At 31.2% G+C, this 6,892-nt stretch overlaps 1 protein-coding gene across 2 annotated transcripts in view; it reads right to left on the reverse strand.

Annotated features, from left to right (window-relative positions):
• The window catches only part of LOC149785679 (uncharacterized), a 46,456-nt gene extending 39,576 nt beyond the window's left edge, over nucleotides 1-6,880 (reverse strand). For both annotated transcript variants that reach the window (XR_016425442.1, XM_089979510.1), the window contains exon 1: nucleotides 6,815-6,880. The gene's annotated coding sequence lies outside the window, so the exon portion shown is untranslated. The remainder of the gene's footprint in view (nucleotides 1-6,814) is intronic.
• Nucleotides 6,881-6,892: the final 12 nt, after the last annotated feature.

A 6,892-nucleotide genomic window follows, 5' to 3' on the forward strand; every position in this document is an offset into this window, starting at 1 on the left:
TATATTCTAAGACTTCTAATTTCCCCATAATTAAGGTCACTACTCACACAAACATACCTCATGGCAAATTATGTAAGCAAAAGCAAAATGATCATAATTAGCTCATTTTCATCCTTAACATCAATATGAATGTACCATTTTATTCAGAACCTCATAAATAATTACATGAAAATAAATTAAAAAATTGCAAACATTTTTATATTTGTTTTAAGGTGGCGCTCTACAGTTTCGTATTTTGCATAGGGTTAGGATTTTAAAGAAAAAGAATTTCCCCGGCTTTCCTCACTGGTTATACTGGCTATTTAAAAAAGACCTTGTATATCTTAGGTATAATGCAAAGAACCTTTAATTCCCTTTATTTTGATACATGATTGATGGGTGTACTATGGGTTATAGAGTATACAGCTTGACCTTACTTCAAATGTGCACCTTTCAAAAAAGTGCTAGCTCTACTTGGTCATTTTCACTTCCTGAACTTCAGAGGTAAACTGTATAAAAAAGAGCTGATAACTTTTTTTACATTTTATATATTTGGTAATTCATTCATTGCACTTTCAGAAGCTGGTATTGTCTAGTCTGGCAAAAGTCATTTTCCCTATTTTAATAGCTGCTATGTATAGTGTACTTTAGACTAATTCAGGCTGATTTTTTAACACAAGGGAGCAGTCATTTTAGTTAGCAGTGTGCTTAAATCATGTAAAATTTCCAAAAGTACAATATCCAAAAGAAATATCATCCACATTACATTAATGTAGCATAGAGGTATGCCAACATTCTCTCCACTGTGCATGTTCTAAATGCGAACTACCTCACCTTACATATGTCACTCTCTCAAAAGTACATATTATCTGGTGAGCGCCACCATAATAAGGAAGTCAGGCAAGACTCCAGCCAGAAGCCATTTCAGATAATAAGGCAGTCGGGCAAGACTCCAGTCTGTAGCCATTTCAGATAATAAGGCAGTCAGGCAAGACTCCAGCCAGTAGCCATTTCAGATAATAAGGCAGCCAGGCAAGACTTAGTCAGTAGCCACTTCAGATAATAAGGCAGTCAGGCAAGACTCCAGTCAGTAGCCAAGGCAGTCAGACAAGACTCCAGCCAGTAGCCATTTGAGATAATAAGGCAGTCAGGCAAACTCCAGCCAGTAGCCATTTCAGATAATAAGGCAGTCAGGCAAGACTCCAGCTAGTAGCCATTTCAGATAATAGGGCAGTCAGGCAAGACTCCAGCCTGTAGCCATTTCAGATAATAAGGCAGTCAGGCAAGACTCCAGCCAGTAGCCATTTCAGATAATAAGGCAGTCAGGCAAGACTCAAGCCTGTAGCCATTTCAGATAATAAGGCAGTCAGGCAAGACTCCAGCTAGTAGCCATTTCAGATAATAAGGCAGTCAGGCAAGACTCCAGCCAGTAGCCATTTCAGATAATAAGGCAGCCTGGCAAGACTTTAATCAGTAGCCACTTCAGATAATAAGGCAGTCAGGCAAGACTTCAGTCAGACTTTCAAGTTTAACAAATGAATTACTATGTAGGTAAATTTTGGTGCTTTTATATACATTCATAATTAATTCTGAGGACAACTATCCCTGCTTATGTCATTATTTACTAGTTTAAAAAATAAGCATTCATTTTATATTTTATCAAATGCTTTTGAGAAGTCAATAAAACAGCAAAGTAATTTTCCACTACAACAGAAACATATCTGTTCACTATTCTATAATTTTAATAGCAAATAAGAAAGTGATATGTTTGGTATCTCATGCAGAGGCCTGCCTGATATGTGCTGTGCTAAGATTATTATCTCAAAAATGCTGATATAATCAATGCTGTAATAAAAAAGAAGTCTCTGTGTGTGTGTGTGTGTACACAGGGCCGGTGCAAGGATATTTGTCACCCTAGGTGAACTTTCCACCTTGCACCTGCTTCCCCCAGAGCATTGCTTATTATAAACTGTTAATTAGTATTAATACATGTTCGACTTGATAATTTATTAATTTTATTATTTAATCTACATATTTAAAGATAATAAATGAATAACCTGACAGTGTACTTCATTTTTGGCACCCCCCAAATCTGGGCACCCTCAGCCACCTAGTTCACCTGTGTGTGTGGGGGGGGGGGGAAGGGTGAACAGCAAGTCAGAACATTTTTGACTACAGCATAGAGAGCTGATTAAAAGCCAAGTTCTAAAATGAAATAAATGTAGTAAGGAAGAGAATAATTTACAATGCTAAAAATAATTCCACATAGTTTTCAGTTATATGAATCACCTTTCTTAATTATAGAAGAAATTAATGTTGCTATGTTGCATATTTTGGAACATTCACCATTACTGAGAATAATATGAAAAAGCAAAACTAATGGTTAGAAAAAATACACTATTGCCATTTTTATGATTTAATTATTAAGCCATTCCATCATTCTTAATTTCAATTTCAAAATGCCCTCTCTATTTTCAAGCACTTACAAGATGATGGAAAGTCTAAATCATGTTTATTGATGTTCTTAACTTGTGTAGATGCTGGATCTTCCATTTTATCATGTGAAATATGGAGTCATTCTGCCACTGAAATATTATTATTAGATTTTACATTATTAACATTTCTGTATTTATCATTCCAGTTATATACCTATACTTAATATTATGCCCTAATTAGATACTTTATATTAAACATTCCAGTTATATACCTATACTTAATATTATGCCCTAACTATATACTTTATATTAAACATTCCAGTTATATACCTATGCTTAATATTATGCCCTAACTATATACTTTATATTAAACATTCCAGTTATATACCTATGCTTAATATTATGCCCTAACTATATACTTTATATTAAACATTCCAGTTATATACCTATGCTTAATATTATGCCCTAACTATATACTTTATATTAAACATTCCAGTTATATACCTATGCTTAATATTATGCCCTAACTATATACTTTATATTAAACATTCCAGTTATATACCTATACTTAATATTATGCCCTAACTATATACTTTATATTAAACATTCCAGTTATATACCTATGCTTAATATTATGCCCTAACTATATACTTTATATTAAACATTCCAGTTATATACCTATGCTTAATATTATGCCCTAACTATATACTTTATATTAAACATTCCAGTTATATACCTATGCTTAATATTATGCCCTAACTATATACTTTATATTAAACATTCCAGTTATATACCTATACTTAATATTATGCCCTAACTATATACTTTATATTAAACATTCCAGTTACATACCTATGCTTAATATTATGCCCTAACTATATACTTTATATTAAACATTCCAGTTATATACCTATGCTTAATATTATGCCCTAACTATATACTTTATATTAAACATTCCAGTTATATACCTATACTTAATATTATGCCCTAACTATATACTTTATATTAAACATTCCAGTTACATACCTATGCTTAATATTATGCCCTAACTATATACTTTATATTAAACATTCCAGTTATATACCTATGCTTAATATTATGCCCTAACTATATACTTTATATTAAACATTCCAGTTATATACCTATGCTTAATATTATGCCCTAACTATATACTTTATATTAAACATTCCAGTTATATACCTATACTTAATATTATGCCCTAACTATATACTTTATATTAAACATTCCAGTTACATACCTATACTTAATATTATGCCCTAACTATATACTTTATATTAAACATTCCAGTTATATACCTATACTTAATATTATGCCCTAACTATATACTTTATATTAAACATTCCAGTTATATACCTATACTTAATATTATGCCCTAACTATATACTTTATATTAAACATTCCAGTTACATACCTATACTTAATATTATGCCCTAACTAGATACTTTATATTAAACATTCCAGTTACATACCTATACTTAATATTATGCCCTAACTATATACTTTATATTAAACATTCCAGTTATATACCTATACTTAATATTATGCCCTAACTAGATACTTTATATTAAACATTCCAGTTATATACCTATACTTAATATTATGCCCTAACTAGATACTTTATATTAAACATTCCAGTTACATACCTATACTTAATATTATGCCCTAACTAGATACTTTATATTAAACATTCCAGTTACATACCTATACTTAATATTATGCCCTAACTAGATACTTTATATTAAACATTCCAGTTATATACCTATACTTAATATTATGCCCTAACTAGATACTTTATATTAAACATTCCAGTTATATACCTATACTTAATATTATGCCCTAATTAGATACTTTATATTAAACATTCCAGTTATATACCTATACTTAATATTATGCCCTAACTATATACTTTATATTAAACATTCCAGTTATATACCTATACTTAATATTATGCCCTAACTAGATACTGTATATTAAACATTCCAGTTATATACCTATGCTTAACATTATGCCCTAACTATATACTTTATATTGACTAGCAATGGGCAAGTATCTCTTTGATATGATCATTTCCTTTCTTCTTCTCTCATTTCAAATGGTTAAAAAAAAAATTATGTGGTTTAAAAAAGCTTACTTAGAAAAGAGCAAAGATAGTTCTTATTCAATGTGACATCTGATTAGACATATTCTCTGCAAGTTTCCAGTGGTGTCAACATCTTTTGTGTTTGAATCCTTTGTAAACTGGCAATAATTATCTTTGTCTACATACTGCTTTTTGTCGTATCGACATGTACTTTAAAGTATCAGAATCAACTGAGGTTTCACGAACCTTTTTTTAAATGATGACCAGAACCTTTCAGATTTTATCGTTCAAATGAACACTAACACTAGTGAACAGATAACACTTATCTGCATCACTGTAAATAATTTGTACACAGTTTTTATTATACAACAATTGTAATCTGTTGTTATATTCTCCATGCCCTACTCTGTACTTTTTCAATGGCTGGGAAAACATGAATGTTCTGAGATCTGACTTTCTCTATATCCCATTTCAATAATACTAGTTATTAAGTAAATTATTAAACCCCACCCCTAAAATGACATAATTTGTTTTCAATATTGATTCCCTGATAAGATCTATTGCCCCATAATCTATTTAGCCTATTGATACATTCACCTTATAAATTTGGATTGTATGCTTTCTGCTTCCAGCAGAATTACGACATATCAAGAATATGCTATTTTAGAAACTGTGTACAGTCCAAATTGTCATACTCATGTTCAAGTAAAAGATATATGCTTTAGCATTAAAAAGTGCCACTGAAGCTTTTGTATCAGGTAAATTTTAATTGTTTACATGTATATATCATAATATCATACAATTCAGCTATATTAAATGCAATTTATCTCATCCCAGATTAAGTAATTATATTGCCACATATTTATGTTTATTATGATTTTATGTAATTTGCTAGTGTCTATTGTTGCAAAAGTCTTTCTATTTTATGCTGGTAATTTGTCAGTTGTTAATGTGCACGAGTCTTTGTATTTTATGCAGGTAATTTGTCAGCTGTTAGTGTGCATGAGTCTTTGTATTTTATGCAGGTAATTTGTCAGCTGTTAATGTGCACAAGTCTTTGTATTTTATGCTGGTAATTTGTCAGTTGTTAATGTGCATGTGTCTTTGTATTTTATGCAGGTAATTTGTCAGTTGTTAATGTGCATGAGTCTTTGTATTTTATGCAGGTAATTTGTCAGCTGTTAGTGTGCATGAGTCTTTGTATTTTATGCAGTTAATTTGTCAGCTGTTAGTATGCAAGAGTCTTTGTATTTTATGCAGGAAATTTGTCAGTTGTTAATGTGCACGAGTCTGTATTTTATGCAGGTAATTTGTCAGTTGTTAATGTGCATGAGTATGTATTTTATGCAGGTAATGTGTCAGTCGTTTATGTCCAGGAGTCTTTGTATTTTATGTTGGTAATTTGTCAGTTGTTAATGTGCACAAGTCTGTATTTTATGCAGGTAATTTGTCAGTTGTTAATGTACACAAATCTTTGTATTTTATGCTGGCAATTTGTCAGTTTTTAATGTGCACTGTTCTTTGTATTTTATGCAGGTAATTTGATAGTTCTTACTGTACACAAGTCTTCGCATATGATATAAATTTCAATGTTTGTATGTCTTATTTTAATTTCCTCCAGATCTTAAAAAAACAAGCCTTTTTGTAATGTCATTTTAAAAAAATTCAATACAGCTACATTCATATTGTTAAAATTTTACCTGACATGGCTTTATATTTCAACCACTGCTGTGACTATCTATTTTAACATGTATCATCCCTCTCTCTGTTCTTTTGATATCCATGAATTCAGAAACAAGAAAGATGTGCCAAGCAAAATGGAAATATTCAGTGGTTATCAGTAGACCAGCTTGATATTCTCTGTCCCTATTGCTTCATTTATCTAATAGTTAATTACTAGTTTGTGAACCATTAATGTCGGATAAATGAGACAGAGATGTTTCTGGTAGACGACTATACAGTACAATATTCTTTAAGTTTCCTAATAGCAATGTCATTTGATATGTATACTTTTCTAAAATAACTAATGTTTCACATGAAATAAGAGGTATCACTATAAAAAGACTCAACAACTGAAAAGATGAAAGTAAATGATTATCTGACATGGTTGAGCTTCATCGATCAGCCTTACCAGACATGTAGTCCTACTATGTAAGACGTATCACATTCTATTTATGTTTTAGTGCTACCATAACCCCTCAAAACAAAAATATCGGGTGATGTGTCTTACGTTGTATGACTATTTCGGCAGTAAGACCCATCACCCCCTAAAACAAATATATCGGGTGTTGTGTCTTACGTTGTAGAATAAACCTGACACGGAATCAAAACTGAAACCAGCGTCCAACTTTCGGGAATCCATGACGTCACCTTCTAT

The sequence above is a fragment of the Sinohyriopsis cumingii genome, chromosome 13, assembly GCF_028554795.1.
Source record: "Sinohyriopsis cumingii isolate HCF-2022 chromosome 13, ASM2855479v2, whole genome shotgun sequence".
NCBI classification, from domain to species: Eukaryota; Metazoa; Mollusca; class Bivalvia; order Unionida; family Unionidae; genus Sinohyriopsis; species Sinohyriopsis cumingii.